The 17,075-nt window shown below is 43.5% G+C and overlaps 1 protein-coding gene across 4 annotated transcripts in view; it reads right to left on the bottom strand.

Moving 5' to 3' along the window:
* cdc42ep5 (CDC42 effector protein (Rho GTPase binding) 5) overlaps positions 1-17,075 on the bottom strand; it is a 55,145-nt gene that overhangs the window by 6,008 nt on the left and 32,062 nt on the right. The window contains exons 1-2 of one of the 4 annotated variants that reach the window (XM_039741398.1): positions 14,816-15,239; positions 3,125-3,500 (exon numbers count right to left, since the gene is read on the bottom strand). The gene's annotated coding sequence lies outside the window, so the exon portion shown is untranslated. Of the gene's footprint in view, positions 1-3,124; positions 3,501-10,861; positions 11,222-11,571; positions 11,715-14,815; positions 15,240-17,075 lie in introns of those variants that run through there. The other 3 variants (XM_039741396.1, XM_039741399.1, XM_039741397.1) reach the window with 3 other exon arrangements.

Genomic DNA, 17,075 nt, shown 5'->3' with positions numbered 1-17,075 from the left:
TTCCTCCTGCTGCTAATACACAAGTGATGCGAGCATGTCGGCAAAACGAATCCTCCTAGGCGAGACACACCCAGAGCAGTTCCTTTCAATTTACTGACATTTCTACATTTGACATTTTTTTTCCTCTGATGATTTCAATAGTTTCTAGGACCCTGGGCTTATACGATCGATTGATCAATAGATAGATCGATCGATAGGGAGGGAGAGTGTAGCTGTATAAGCCCAAGGTCCTAGAAACTATTGAAATATGTATGGATATTGACACCTTTTGACTACTGTCAAATTAAGAAAAGGAATGGCTGAAATAAGTAATCCAGTCAATGCATCTTCACACCGACTAACAAAAAGGATCAGATTTGTACTTGAGAGCGAGTTTCAAAGGCAGGATTCACTACTTCATTTGAGGTCTTCCTGAAGCAGGTCCAGGTTTTGTGATTTGCCCAGCGAGCCGAGTAACATTAGAACAAACTACTTTTGATGTGTGTATCCTCCAAAGATTTTAAACTGAAATATAAGTCGACTTACATCTGTCTGGCAGTTGTACTCTGGCTGGTATATTTGGGGGTAACGTTTGTGATGCAACACCTCTTGGAATGCGTTCTGTAAAGCATACAGTTATAAAAATCATGGAATAAAATGGCACTTCAGACACATTACCATTGGTTTTGAAAAATCCTATAGCACACACACATATATAATCAGTCATATCATTGATTGTAGTTCATCAGTTCGGTCGGTCATCATACAAGCCCTGAATGTATGTATGTATGCATGAATCTATACTAATAAAAGGCAAAGCCCTGACTGACTGACTCACTCATCACTAATTCTCCAACTTCCCGTGTAGGTAGACGGCTGAAATTCGGCAGGCTCATTCATTACAGCTTACATACAAAAGTTAAGCAGGTTTCATTTCAAAATTCTACACGCAACGGTCAACGTCTGCCATGTTGAACTTTCTTATTCATGGTCCCATCTTCACGAAATTTGGTAGGCGGCTTCCCTGCGCTAACCGAAACCGATGTACGTACTTATTTCGGTGGTATGACGCCACTGTCAGCCGCCACATTGAACTTTTCAATGGTCTTTGTTACTTATGGGCCCATCTTAAAGAAATTTGGTACGCGGGTTCCCAACGCTAACTGAATCCTACTTACGTACATATATACGTCCATAGCCTGCAGCTCGGTCACCGTGTGAGGCGTTGGGTCCTCCATCCCAACGCCTCCCACGTTGTTGGCTGCCTGCCTATATAAGGCCGTCCATCGCTTCAGTCTCTACATTCCCTTTCTTGCTGCGCCACGGGATTGACGTCTCCCTGCTGATAACTACAGCCTTTTTATTTAATCCATGGCTTCTCCGCTGTTTTATTGTTCATTTATTACGATTAATAAGTAGACTTGAATAATGTAAAGTAGACTTACTTTACATTATTCAGGTACCCATTTCCTTTATCGTTCCAACCGTACCCCCATTAACATGTCTATCGAGGTGATCACCATCGATCAAAGAACTGTCACTTACCGAGTGTTTTCCATGCCCGGAGATGGCACCTACCTTTTCCATTCTCTGTGTTACATATTGCACGGCCATATCAGGCTCACTCTTGATATCCGGAGGAACATTGTGTCTTATGTATTGAATGACTGGCACAGGTTCAAGGTGTGGACTGATGACGTACAGGAGATAATTAGACTACACAGGAGCACTAGAAGAGTGAAATGCTTAAGCCCTTCACCTATGGATCTGCATGTGAGTTGATGGCTGCCGCTGAATTGTTCGGTTGTCGCTTTCAAGTGTACCGAAATGGCCAAATATTTTACACCTTTCGACAACCGCCAATGCCTCTTAAACATCTTAGATTGACAGGTGACGATTTCAGTAGTGGACACTTTGATGTTTATGAATGTTTAAACTCTCAAAAGCTGGATGTGAAGTTATTGATGAAACCTTACAACGCTTGACAGATGCCGAATGTCACTTCAACACAAGTCCTACAAATACTGTCGTAATTGAAACAAACCATGAAACTCAAACCGATTATGACAGCAGCAATCCAAGCTGTGAGATTTGAGACAAGATTACTGTTCACATGGCCGACTGTACGTTACATGCTCAAGAGTAAGCTCAGCGCACAGCTTGGTCATATTACAACCAGAGGGCCGAACCCACAATGTGGTATACAAAGAGATCCTTAACAAATAATTATTGGCATATTTTCCCTCAGTTTAAAAGGTTTAATTTTCTTCTTAATAAAAATTTTAAGGCAGTACTTCGCCGCTGCGAAGCGCGGGTATTTTGCTAGTGTATGTATATATTTACTTTAACATGGCTTTCTCATAGCTTCATCTTAGTTTAATCCTGATGCTCTGTATATTCAATTAATTATCATTATTATTCATGGTATTCATATTCAAAATCTGTACTAACTCCCATTTTCTCTTCTGTTCTTTTTCCATTTTTCTGTGGTGGTGATCTGCACCACCACCACTTGATCAAAGCACCGTGATGTTCCTACATTGATGGATTAAAGGCCAGAAGTCCACATGACCGTCATCATCAAGTCCTTCCATGAGAACCCTGAACACAAGGACGACTGATCATTTATGTTAGATAGAATGCCTAGAGGGGGCTGGGTGGTCTCGTGGCCTGGAGCCCCTGCAGATTTTATTTTTTCTCCAGCCGTCTGGAGTTTTGTTTTTTCTGTCATCCCTGGCCATCAGACCTTCCTTTTGTTCTATGTTAATTACTGTTCCCTTATTCTAATTTTTATTTAGTCTTTTTTCTCTTTCTTCATCATGTAAAGCACTTTGAGCTCCATCATTTGTATGAAAATATGCTATACAAATAAATGTTGTTGTTGTAGTAGTAAGGATAGAGCTGCCAGGCAAGAGGAAGGCCTAAGAGGAGGATTATGGATGGGGTGAGAGAGGACATGCAGGTGATGGGTGTGACAGAACAAGATGACGAGGACAGGAAGATATGGAACAAGATGATCCGCTGTGACGACCCCTAACAGGAGCAGCCGAAAGAAGATGCAAGATACTAGACATTTTAGGAAGTACTCTTAAACTTCCATGAGATTTTGAAATATGAATTTGAAAGCTAAAACAAAATTACTCACTCGGTGGACAAGATGCAAGCGTATCCACAAGATGAAATCTTCTTCTTGATTGGTTACAAGCCTTTGTATTTATTTCCTTGTAAAAGTGACCACTTTAGCTGTGGTGTTGGTCTGCAGTCCACTTCTGGATGGTTTCTTCATGCAGTCTTTACAAAGAGAAACTTGAGTGAAGAGCAGCAGTCGCTGTGACCGAGCAATCAGATATCACAGTCTCCCTCCACGTCACTCTGCACCTTCACAGGAGAACTTCCGTCTCTCTCTCTCAGGTCTCGACTTTCCAACTTAGCTCCCTCTTGACCTGCGGTCATCCATAGCTGTGCTCCTTCTGGCAAGTTTCTGCGCTTCCCAATTACGGTCTTCCTCATGGACTGATATACTGTGAAAGAAAATCACAATGAGATATGATGAGACCAAGAGTTGGGCAGACAATTGAGGTAAATAAAATGAACAGGGGCAGCGATCCCTTTGAGTGAGGAAAAACAAAGGATAACATGATGGAAAGAGAAGGCTCGACGCAAAAAGAGCATTGAGTAATACACAGGCTGGAACCTTCATCGTAGTACGCAGGGTGAAAGAATACGGACTGTGGGAGACGTGTCAAAAAAGGCATCACAGCTTACAGCTGGCCGTAGAAAAAGAAAAGTATCAGACAGGCTGTTTATAAGAAAGAACGCAGGGATTTCAAACTCCAGTCCTGGAGGGCCACAGTGGCTGCAGGTTTTCATTCAAACCCTTTTCTTAATTCGTGATCAGTTTTTTGCTGCTAATTAACTCCTTTTCTGTTCATTTTAAAATTTACTTGTTTAAGATTTGTTCCACTGAATTTCTTCATCGTTCCTCTGAATTGCTTCATTTCTTTTCCTTAAATGGCACCCAAACAGAAGTGAAAAGTGAAGTTAGGGAGCCAACAAAAGGCCAATTACGTCAAGGCCTCAAACTTTACCAATTTCACTCTAACCAGTTGCCTAATCAGGCGCCGAGTCTCGTCGTTAAATTAACTTATTCTTCAATTCCATGGCTTGTTGCTGCTCTCATTGGGCAATAGCAGACATTTCCAAAATTGTTTTCTTTACTTTTCTAAGAGCAGCACTGGTAAAATATTTTGGGGACCTGAGAAAATCAACATTCCTGAGACCTCCACCCTTTTTAAAATGTTCAGATATTGTATGATGGACGCCAGTTTTGGCTCATTGTGTATCTCATTATTGTTTGGCTGCTAATTCAGAAAAAACAAAACAATTAAGGGGTCTGAGTCTTCAAGAGCAAGTCAATTAAAATGAATTCAAAAGAAGATAATTAGCAGCACAAACAGGTCACTGATTTTAGGAAAAAAAGGGTTAGAATGAAAACCTGCAGCCACTGCGGCCCTCCAGGACTGGAGTCTGAGATCCATGAAATAGCGAGACGCAGATACGCGTTAACGCAACATACAATAAAATTATGAAAAATGTATCTTTAGTTGAAGCTCAAGAAATATTAAACACATCAATTACTAAGAAATAAGTTATTAAAAGTATCAAATGTATTATTTAGCATACAGACAATTCATAAGTCATGCTAGAATGCTAAAAAAAAGGACATAGCAGCACTAGAAAAGGTCCAGAGAAGAGCGACTAGGCTGATTCAGAGCTACAGGGGTTGAATTTTGAGGAAAGATTAAAAGAGCCGAGCCTTTACAGTTTAAACAAAAGAAGATTAAGACAAGACCTGCCTGAAGTATTTAAAATTATGTAGGGAATTAGTACAGTGGATCGAGACGGTGACTTTAAAATGAGTTCATCAAGAACACGGGGACACAGTTGGAAACTTAAGGGGAAATGTCACACAAAACATTAGGAAGTTTTTCTTTACACAAAGAACCATAGACACTTGGAATAAGAGACCGAGTAGTGTGGTAGACTACCCAGTAAGACGTTAGTGACTTTCAAAACTCAACTTGATGTTTTTTTGAAAGAAATAAGTGGATAGGACTGGTGAGCTTTGTTGGGCTGTTCTAATGTCTTTCACCGTGAACGCTATTAAGTTTTGTTTCAAGGACCTGTACAATATAGGAAACACTTGTAAGCACGTTGTAATGGTATTCAGCATGAAATTCAATATACTTTACACTTTATTTGTCCCCAAAGAGGTCAATTAATGTTTACAAAGGCACGATAGAAGGGAAAAAAAAAAAAAAAAAAAAAGTGTGTGTATATATTATAATATAATAACCAAAAAACAACTTCCCAGACAGACATAAGCTAGCTAGCCTGGATAATGGAGAGCTTCTACTGTCAATGACAGCCTTTTAGGTGGCTGTAAAATGGCAAGACCAGTCCAGATGGACCACAGGTTTACATTTAACACTAGAATTACCAGAGCTTACGAGGAAAAAAAAAAAACAAAAAAAAAAAAACAAACTCGATCTGGCCCACATTAAATCCGTTCGCACCTCTCCGTCAGCGTCTTTTGTCCTGTAAATGTGCCGATAAAGACAAGCAGCAAGCAGCCTGCTATTCTATCCTCCCACTGCTGCAGAACGTGCAGAGTTCTCCCAGCTCATGCCTTGATTGATTATCTGGGAGTGAAGTGCTGGAGTTTTAGAGTGGAAATAATAGATCTTTATTTGGAACACATGCATTTCATGTGTGTTCCCTTTCTACAATTATCTGTGTAAAAACATTGCTAAAACTGAAACGTTTTTCATATTTTAGTAGTAAATGTCAAAATATAGGCATAAACTAAATGTGTGAAGCCTGAAGTCCAAAGATCAAACACTTTCACAAAAGGTTCAAGGATAAGACAACAGCCTCCGTGGCACATATTTCTTTATAGACCCGGGTTCACTTCCTAGGTCCACCCTGCATGGAGTTTGCATGGCGCCCTGCTCGGCGTTTGTTTCCTGCCTTGTGCCCTGTGTTGGCTGGGAATGACTCCAGCAAACACCCCTGTGACCCTGTAGGTAGGATATAGAGGATTGGATAATGGATCGATAGGTATTTCTTTATTTATGTATTTAAAGAGCTTCTGTACAAACCCAAATTTCTGCTTGGGGCCAAACAAAGTTCTATCTATCCATATTAGTCACTGTGGCCACTAGGGGGTGCTCCAGCTCTCCAAACACCTGACACAAAAGCTTGGACACAAGTGTAAAAGCACAAAGAGAGGTTTATTCATGGGAGACTCTTCCAATAAGCGTTTCCCACAGCACTAAGCTCAATACAAGCATCAAACAGCAAGCAGACAGCAATACCCTCTTGGTCACTGGCTCATCCATGCAAGCTTCATCCTCCCTCCTCAGGCTGACTGAGCTATGGCAGGCAGCTCCTTTAAAGTAAAGTAATTCCCAGGAAGTACAGTACTTCCGGGCCCTGGCGCACTTTTGGGTGAAGTGGGACCCCCATTAAGTAAGGCCAGTTAGTCCCCACTGCACCCCTATTTGGTGACACCCTGTAACCCAACAGGGCTGAGCCAAAGAACTCCAGTTCCCATGATGCCCTCTGTGAATCCAGAGTGCTGTCATCTGGCATTCCAGGGGAGACAATGCCCTGTGCACGCCATCTCTTCCTGTCCCTCCCATTACATTGAAAGGCACTATATGGTACACACAGTAATTTAAATAAGGAGGGAAAAAAAAAAGAAAGCAGTAATTAATGGTTTCCATGACAGTACTCAGAATGACAGGTACTGTAAATGATATGGAAACACTGCAGACCAGGGCTTACCATGAAAGGCACTATATAACACAGGAAAGAAAAAGGCAAAGCACTGGGGGGCTTTGTAAACGTGCTCAGCATGAAAGGCAACATACAAATTGACTGAACGTAAGAAACAATTGGAAAGCATTTTGCGGTTGAGATGCAGAACTGAAGCAAAACAAACGAATAAAAGAAAAAAGTGGAAGGTGTCACACGTGTCACAGCCGCACTGTGGAGGAGCGCAGAGCACACCGAGCAAAAAACGGAGGGAAGTCCTGAAGTTCTAAAGTCCTTTGTTTCAGTCGCTCCGTTTTCTAATCCAGTTCAGCGTGACGAGGACTGGACACCCATCCTGGCTGTGGTGGGCACACAGTGGAAAACCATTCACCCACATCTAATTATACAAGGCAAATGAAGAGGAAACTCCACACAGACACTGGGAGAACATGCAAACCGCACACAGATGGAGTTCAACTGCAGGGTTTGAGCCCAGGACCCCGGAGCAGTGAAGCAGCAGCACCCGACTACCCACATGTGCTAAACACGGAGAGACAGTTGTGAAGCGATTTGTAAAGTCATTATTGATCATATAGAATAATCTTAAGCAAGAAAAGCAACATTGACAACACATTACCATTACAGGCCGAGAGAGAGGGAGGAGCATTTATTATTATTATTATACCAAAAATGTTTAACAGGAATGTAAAAGCGCAGTGCAGACGATTGGAGGAGACGGAGAGAATGAGTGGATTGTGCTGTGAGGTAAATACTTCTGCTGCATACCATGAAGCCATCCAGGCCAAAGCGTCTCTTAATTATACAGACGACATTATTCATAGAAATGGTTTTATCTTGAATTCCTCACCCAGAATAGACTGTACCCCAGCATGTTGCATGGGGGTGTGTGACAAGAACAGCACTAGGAGGAAATGCCCGTGGTCCGCGAGTGTGGTGTTATCCGCTGGCACGGCCGCCTCATGCTACACAGAACAAAATAATGGGCCCGGAGTAAATGCTAGTGTGCTGCGGCAAATTACACAGGCCGTGGCTGCTACCCGCCTCTCGCTGGCACGGCGCCTGGGACTCGGCAGTGCTTGGGAGTGAGCGCGCCCATTTGTTTCCGCACCTCTGCTTCCCGCTCGAAGGCTCTCTCGCCAGACTTTGTTTGACAACGTGCTAATTAACTCCAAGGCTAGCATTCACACGCAGGCCAGAAAACAAACCTCCAGGGATGGACCCTGTTCTCCATGTCAGGATGAAAGGCCCGTGCCAATTAATCCGCACAGTCAGGGATTTTTATTTTTTTTATGGTACCTTTCATGGCAAAAATGCAACTACAAAAGTATTTTCCATGTAAAGTGTAACACCAGGGGCCGCTTATGGCATGCAGGTGGCGTATGGCAGAACATCGAGGAGCTGACTGTGCCACTCCTGAGGCTTCACAGACAGCTGTTTTTTTATTGCTTGACTCTTCCTCTCAAATGGAATGGTGAGGATGCAGGGAGTAGAGTTGGCGAAGATGGAGGAGTTGAAATACTTGGCATCAACAGTACAGAGTAACAGGGATTGTGGAAGAGAAGTGAAAAAAAAGAGTGCAGGCAGGGTGGAATGGGTGGAGAAGAGTGTCAAGAGTGATTTGTGACAGACGGGTATCAGCAAGAGTGAAAGGGAAGGTCTACAGGACTAGCTATGGTATATGGGCTGGAGACGGTGGTACAGGAGACAGAGCTGGAGGTGGCAGAGTTAAAGATGCTAAGATTTGCATTGGGTGCGACGAGGATGGGCAGGATTAGAAATGAGGACATTAAAGGGCCAGCTCAGGTTAGACGGTTGGGAGACAAAGTCAGAGAGACAAGATTACGTTGGTTTGGACATGTGCAGAGGAGAGATGCTGGGTATATTAGGAGAAAGATGCTAAGGATAGAACTGCCAGGAAAGAGGAGAAGATGGCCTAAGAGGTGGTTTATGGATGTGGCGAGAGGACATACAGGTGATGGGATGGGGGTGACCGTGCAAAATGACGAGGACAGGAAGATATGGAAAAAGATGACCAGCTGTGGCTGCCCCTAACGGGAGCAGCTGAAAAGAAGATAATGACTCTTCCTGTCAAGGAGGACAGGCGATTTCTGTGGAATATGTATTTACATAAATGAGGACGCGCCCTGTGCAGAACAAGCACACGCGACAAACCTCTCACCAAATTCTCATTAGCCAGCAAGACGCACAATGGCCGGTATCTCTTCAAACAATTTATAAAAAACACAAAATATTCAGCGGAGCCTCCACTCAACAAACATGCATGTCCTACTCCTGCAGTTGTCTTTTCATCACCATTCAACGATACCATGTGAGACGTACTTTTGGTTCATAAAGTGGATCTTGGAGCCCCTGATTGAGCATCTGCTGCCTGCATCTCTGCAGTCCAGCATGTGGTAGACATGGAGGTCACTTTGTCTAGTGTGTCACAGTATGGAATAGCAATCTGCAGTCCAGCATGTCACAGTTAGTGGACCTGGAGGTCACTTGCCCATCATCTCGCCATATGGACCAGTGGCTCTGCACTTCACTGCCTCACAAGATGTGTCCAGTCCAGCATGTGGTAGACATGGAGGTCACTTTGTCTAGTGTGTCACAGTATGGAATAGCGATCTGCAGTCCAGCATGTCACAGTTAGTGGACCTGGAGGTCACTTGTCTAGTGTGTCACCATATGAACCAGAAGCCCTGCACTCCCTAGTGTGTCACAGTATGGAACAGCGATCTGCAGTCCAGCATGTCACAGTAGACATGGAGGTCACTGATCCAGCGTCTCAGTTAGTGGACTTGGAGGTCACTGATCCAGCGTCTCCCCATATGAACCAGGAGCTCTGCACTCCAGCGTGTCACTGGAGACATAGAGGTTACTTGTCTAGCATGTCACAGCATGGAATAGTGATCTGCAGTCCAGCATGTCACGGTTAGAAGACCTGGACGTCACTTGTCCAGTGTGTTGCAGTATAGACCAGGAGTTCTGCACTCCAGTATGTCACAGTTAGTAGAGATGGAGGTCACTGGTCCAGCGTCTCACCATATGGAATACAGATCTACAGTCCAGCATGTCACAGTTAGTGGACCTGGAGGTCACTTGTCCAGCACCTTGCCGTATGCAAGACATGGATATGCAAACCCAAGTTGAAGAACTTGGCGCTACCTGGAGAGGATGGGCGGCAACTACATTTTATAACAAATCATATACCAGTCTTCTCTGTTCAAAATTTGGTGGCGATAAGGTCAAGAGTGTGGATCTGCATACCAGACAAACACACGATCTGCTTTATACAATGTATTAGATGTACAGCTGTCCAAACTAAGGTCTCATGATATATGTGTCTCATAATGCCTGGAACGGAAGCAGCTCTTTTATTTGGGGTCTCCTATACATCTAAGGGATATTCTGTATGAAGCAGCTGCTGTCTAGTTGCTCTTTGGTTCAGCGTCCCAGTATAAGATATCCAGCTGTCCTACCTAGTACCATATGGACAAGGACCTCTCCAGGCCAGCGTTCAAGTGCATATGATATGCCATGGCTAGAATCCATCCTGGTGTCCTACAGTAGTTGGACAAGAAGCTCTGTAATTCAATCTGCTTAAGCAGTTGATGTCTTATAGCATAGGAATCACACCACATGGACTATAGGATCTCCCTTACAGACATATGGACTTTGAATATTCATTCCAATATAGGACCACATGCTTCACAGCCCACTATACAAACTGGGAGCACTTAAGTCCCGGACTTCACAGCACTTGGATTAAGTCCAAGAGGATCCTCTTATAATACAAACAATAGTGCTGGCTGAAATGGCACCCCACCTTAGCGACTATTTAATGACACTTTTTGTCTGACGCGGTTATCCAGGACGACTTACGACATTTATGGTTTTCCAACTGAAGTACAGGCAGGTGATGTGACCTGCTCAGGGTCACAGTGTCAGAATTTGAACCCATAACCTCATGGTTTGAAATCCAAAGCCTTAACCACTATACTACACAGTCTCAATACGGACTATTTCACGACATTACCTGCTGATCTACTTGGAGCTCACAGACCCAGTACTTTGGGGCAGAATCGTCCGGTCGAGTGTTTCTTCGCTCTTTAGATGATCGGATATCCCAGGCATATGACTTTATTTCTAGCATCGTCATTTTCAGACGTTCCGGGCATTTTACTGTTCTTTCCTGTTCACAGTCATGACAGGTCACGTCGATTACATGTGCGCGTTTACATTGCCTCGTCTTTGTCACACTTCGCACTCTCTTCGGTCTGTCTTTCTCTCTCACTTTTTTCACGCTTATGTAACCGGCACGGTCCAACTAAAGCCCATTAGTGATATGCCAGCGTTAAACAAAACAACCGAAAACTGGATTGAAGCAGACGATTTCGTGAGCTGTTTACGGGCACAGATCGTGAGGTCTCTCGGCAGTTTCTTTTTCTTTGCCAGGTCATTTCTAAGGGGAGGATCCGCTCAGTGCCAATCAATTGCCGTCGTGCCCGATCACAGATAAAGTCGCAATAACACTCACGCGAAAACAAAAATATATCCATTTACTTATTATGTCATCGGAGGATTTATTAAAAAAATAATAATAATAATAATAAAACAAACACTCTTCAGCTCTTCTCGTAATAACTTCATAAAGTGTGCGCATTTTCAGCCCGACAGCTGTCTACCCCGTACAATTACAACACCAACCCCCCTTCCCATTTCCCATTTCCCAAACTGGTTACTGACCTGGAGCCGCGGACTCGGACACAGGAGGGCCAGCATCGGCCCTCGGACACACGGAGCTTTCGGTCACGCAGGGGACACTGCAGGCTGCGCTGCGCTCCAACTTTCGTTTTTTTTTTTTCCTTTTTGCCTGTAGGTTCAGGGATGGGCTGGGAAGTGACGTCAGCGGTCTCTTTACAACTTCGTGAAGTGTGTGCGTGTGAAATCGGGGAGGAGGAGAGTCGGGACAGGGAGAGCGTGCGACTTTGGGGACGGACACCGGATAGCATCTAAAAAACAACGAGACGGCACATGAAAGGGACGGGGGAGGAAAAATCGGGAAAGCTTGCGAATGTGACTCCCACTGCCAGGAAAAAAAAATGGCCTAAAAATAATGGAATCACTTTTACATTGTTATACTCTAGGCTGCCGAGAACTTTCCGAGCTGTTGCGGCTAAATGTCATATGGTTTGCATCTTTCATATCGAACAACATCTAAGGAATGGTTTAAAATAATCCGAATTTTATTGTTAACTCCACAAAACAAGACGGAAAGGAAGCCCTACATCCATTTTTAACACGAACGATTTCTGGAGAACCAGATCCCCCCCCAGCATTCCTAGCGGGAAGCAGAAGTGGACGGGAAGCCAATTCATAAATGGAAACCCTAAAACACCACCGAACACCCACACTGGACCAGTTGGCGACAATTGTGCCGGGATCAGGTTCCAGAGCCCAACAATCCCACCCATCCTGCCCATTGTCAAAAAGTCGAAATGTGAAGGTTCTGCACTCCACAACTCTACTAGCCACGTCTCCATTGTGTGCCATACATCTTTATGTAGTGAAAAACTTTATTTGTCCGAAATCTGCCCTGATAAAGTTTCCAATTATTCCCCGGTGTTGCTGTCGTGGAATTTATTTTAAAATTAACTGCTGGGATCTTCATCTTCAAAATAATTGTCACTTTACTCGGTGGTGTGAATCCTGGTAGACCGATTGCTTAACAAAGAATCATTTCATCCTGCGCTTGAAATATGACATTGGTTTCTTTGAGCTTTAAAACGTTTCTTAATTTGTGGACAATCGAGAAGTCCTTAATGTCTAACAAGTGACCTGGCAGGACCCCAACAAATCCAGAAAATCTAAATTGAATCGGAGTTATTGTATACAGCAAAAGACCTTTATATAAAAAAATAAAATAAAATCATGAGATCGTTGGTGTTTGTAAATCTGTTTACCCATTCATGGACCACAATATCTAAAAGGTTCTATCTGGAGCCTTCATGCGAGTGGTTCCCCTAATGCCCCTTTAGCGTAGAATTCTAAACACTTCAAATCGTGGCACTTCTTAATTTCTGTTTGCTTAAACTGAACAGGCTCAGCTCCCTCAATCTCTCCTCAGAAGTCACCTCAGTCCTTTAATCAGCTTCGTTGTTTTTCTCAGGACTTTCTCGGGTGCTGCTGTGTCTTTTTTGTAATGTGGAGACCAACAGCACTCCAGGCGAGACCTCACTAGTGTGTTATAACTTAAGATTAACCTCCCCTGACTTGTCCTCTGCACATCAAGGCGCTATATAACGTAACATTTCTGCTACTGCACGCTGTCTGGATGGAGGCAGTGATGGTGGTCCTCCTCAAAAAGGGGTACTTTCAAGTTTCAGCCCTCCCAGTGTGTATTCAAATCTCACATTTGAAATACTTTCCATTTACTGACATTACATCTGCCCAAGACTAACTGTAACAATTTAGCCGATTCTCCGTTATTTGCTCTCCCGCCTAGTTTGGTATTATCTGCACACTTAACCAGCTTAATGATTATATTCTTGTCCAGATCATTTATGAAGATTAAATAACGTAGCGGCCCCACTGCTGAACACCACTCTTAACATCACCTCTGATAAAAGATCCCTTCACCCCTCATTCCTGCTTGTGTCACTTTTGCACCCACCCCCATGCCGCCCCCTGAATTCCCACTTAGTTTAGTTTAATCACTAACGTTTCACACATCACCTTCCGAAAAGCAAGATCAAAAATATATGGATTGCTTTTGTTGTTTCCTCATAATTCCAGCTGATCAATGAAACACGTGACCCTCTCCCCGTCTCAACGCCGGTTAATTAACACACCTGTTCTCGCTATGTGACGCGCGACCTTTTCGTTAATAATTTCTTCATTAATCTACCTTTGATACATATTACGATTACTGGCCAGTAGTGGCTTGGATCGGCCTGGTCATCCCTTTTATATAGCAGTCCAGAAAACGAGCAGACAAATCCTACCGACAGCGACTGGTTTTGGGGACGTACAAACGGCGCATGTTCGGCCCTTGCACTGTCATCTTCATTTAGTTTAGTTTCTACTCTGTTGTCCGAGTGTTTTAACAAACCCGTGTCTTAATGTTAAAAGTAAACGAGTAAATACTGAATTAGTTATTTGAGAACTGCGCCTGCACTCACTTGAAGAGCGCCATACAAAAATAAACTGAATCGAACCGAAATTTTTTAATGTGGCATCGGCACTCGTGGGCGCGAACCGTTGCAGAAGATGCGTTGCATAGGGGTCCAATAATAGCCTCTCATGATATGGTGGGCGTGGCGGACTAAAGTAAAGCGCAAAGTCTTCGGGAGGCCGTAAGCTACACCTCTACGGCACAGGGCCCAAAAAAAAAAAATCTTGTATTCCAATTGGAAAGCAAAGCAAGGCAGCGAGTTGCGCCCCGAGTCAATACTAAGAAAAGCGTCACCATACCACCCTGCAACACATTTTACTGAGTCCTTCACAAAGGGCCTCATCACTTGAGCAACGTCATGAAAAAACTGTTTTATATAGCGCCTTTCACATACGTTGTCCAGGTACCCATCCAGCACGTCAGAAAACGCTGTTTTATATAGCGCATTTCACATACGTTGTCCAGGTACCTATCTAGCAAATCAAAAATGGCCGTTTCATATAGCGCCTTTCACATACATTGTCCAAGTACCCTTACCTAAAAAACAAATCTTGCATACCCATTGTAAAGCAAAGCAGCTTGTTGCGCCCCCTATAAGTATTAAGAACTGAGTCGCCATACCACCCTGCAACACATTTTACAGAGTCTTCCACAAAGGGCCTCATCACTTGAGCAACGTCATGAAAAAAAAAAAACTGTTTTATATAGCGCCTTACACATACGTTGACCAAGTACCCTTCCAGAATGCCGTGCCAGAAAAAAACAAAACTTTTCAATATTTACAAGAACAGCATTAAACATATATAAATGACTTACCCACTCATTCACGGAAAGAATCCGAAGTGTTCAGATGTGAAGTGGTTGGTGCAGAGAAGTCAGTTTAGAAAGTTCCTTCGTTTGATGAGAATTAATTTGTGTTTTACAACGTTGCTTTAGTAACAATCACCACTGTCATAGAACTGCTGCTCAAAAACGGACCGGTCCCATTTTAAGAAAAAGCAATAACGTGGTCGAGTATCTCCTGTAAGCGAGGCACGTTTTTTGAGTGAGCGCTCCGCGGTCACCTTTGTTATCGGGGGTCTCTCCGATTGCTGCCACTTCGATCCGTGCTCTGCAGTCTCGTTTTGTTCACGTGTCTTCAATTTCCAGCCTTACACGCAGGAATGTCAGCTCAGATCCTGCAAGCTCTTCATGGAGACACCAGTTTACAGTGCGTTTCTAAAACAACCCGTTTCGTAATTTCATTGAGCTGCTCGCACTGTTTGAGTCGGCGCCTGTGGTCGCTCGGTGTTTAACGCACAATTAACACTTCTCACCTCCGCCTGGTGACAGCTGGTTAATCGTAACCTCTCACTGGGGTGGACCCCTGAGTGGGTCTTGTGCGAGACGAGCTGGGATGTCATCAGAGTCATTGATCTTTATATAGCGCCTTACAAGTTTAAGTACTATCAATGATTACTCCATTGAGTGATTGGCGTTATATTGAGTCAAACGAACGGGACAAAAGTCAAATGATTAAAGGAAAACTGGAGCGGCCCAGAAGGCTGCGCGTCACTCAGTCAGCGGTGTCCGCGTCCACTCCGCTAAGCCCACCTCACAAAAGAAAAGAAGAAAAGAGCAGACGAGGACACGGGGAGTGGCAGACACCGCTGAGAGGTTTAAGGAGAGAATGGCAGTCAGAAAGACGGGATAAACGATCAAAAGTTCCGATGCTTAATCCGATTTGCAGTGCGGCTCCCTCATTGAATTTTTTTTACAATGCAAATGAATTTTCAAAAAGGCATGTTAGTTTTTATACTGTTATTATTCGCAAAAAAGCTAGCATTAGAGGATGAATGAATACATTAATAGTAATAGTGACTCGTTTAGTGTTGAGTCCATTTAATCCCAGCATAAATTAAAATAATTTCTAACCATTTTACTAAATGAATGGACTCAATACCAATAATAATGCACCCAACTGCTATTATTGTTATTATGTCGTATCAGTTTTTTAGTTTTTTTCCCCCACTATTTAGATGGCAATGACTGCATAACAGGACAAGGAGAGAATATGAAAACTCTACACAGGCAGTGACCGGCGCAGGAAATGAAGCAGACCTGTGGAGATGTGAGTGCCAACTACACACATTGGTGTCCGTTTATTAAAAAGTCAGTCAGTTATTTTCCAACGCGCTATATCCTAACACAGGGTCACGGGGTTCTGCTGGAGCCAATCCCAGCCAACAGAGGGCGCAAGGCAGGAATAAGTCCCTGGTCAGCGTGCCAGCCCACCGCAGGTTTATTAAAAAGCCCTTCCAAAATGAATGACGACGTAATGCTAGTTCTAATCGCTATAATAATGCTACTAATTACAATGGAAAGCTGTATAATAATTAAAATATTCATGAATTCCTAGGTCTAAAAAACAATACAAACTACTTCTAATAATAATGGTTTAAATTGTAGTAGTAGTAGTAGTAGTAGGATATTCATGCTGTGTTTTGTTCATAGCTAGCAGCCATCTCACCTGCACTTCAGAAGAGGTCATCCACCTGACACTCAGCATGTTCAGGCCAGTACTTGGAATGTATGGAAAAGGCGCTATATAAATAATGTGTGTTATTGTTTTTTTAATATCTAGGGAAAAGCATGGGGTGCTGCTGGAAGAAGTGTTGGTGAGACCAGCAGGGGGCGCTTACCCAGTGGTTTGAAAGTGGCTGCAAATGCCCCCAGTGCAGTGACGGGGACAAAATGCTGCAAAAGAGACGTAAAACTGAGGCCCTGACTCTCTGTGGTCATAAAAGATCTCTGGGTGTCCTTCATAAAGAGCTGGGTCCTGACTAAATTGCCCAACATGGCCAAGTCATTCTGGTTCCCCTAATCATCCGCTGTCCCTAATTGGTTATGTCTGTCACCCCTTCACCACCTAATAGCTAATGTACGGCGAGCGTACTGGCGCAAAAATGGCTGCCGTCACATCATCCAGGTGGGTGCTGCACATTAGTAGGGGTTAAAATGCATGGATCCCCACTCACTGAAACACTTTGAGTAGTGAGAAAAGCACAATACAAATGTAAATAATAATAATAATTAT

The sequence above is a fragment of the Polypterus senegalus genome, chromosome 18 (assembly GCF_016835505.1).
Source record: "Polypterus senegalus isolate Bchr_013 chromosome 18, ASM1683550v1, whole genome shotgun sequence".
Lineage (NCBI taxonomy): Eukaryota > Metazoa > Chordata > Cladistia > Polypteriformes > Polypteridae > Polypterus > Polypterus senegalus.
The sequence above is the reverse complement of the archived record's forward strand: the minus strand, read 5'-3'. Positions and strand labels throughout refer to the sequence as shown.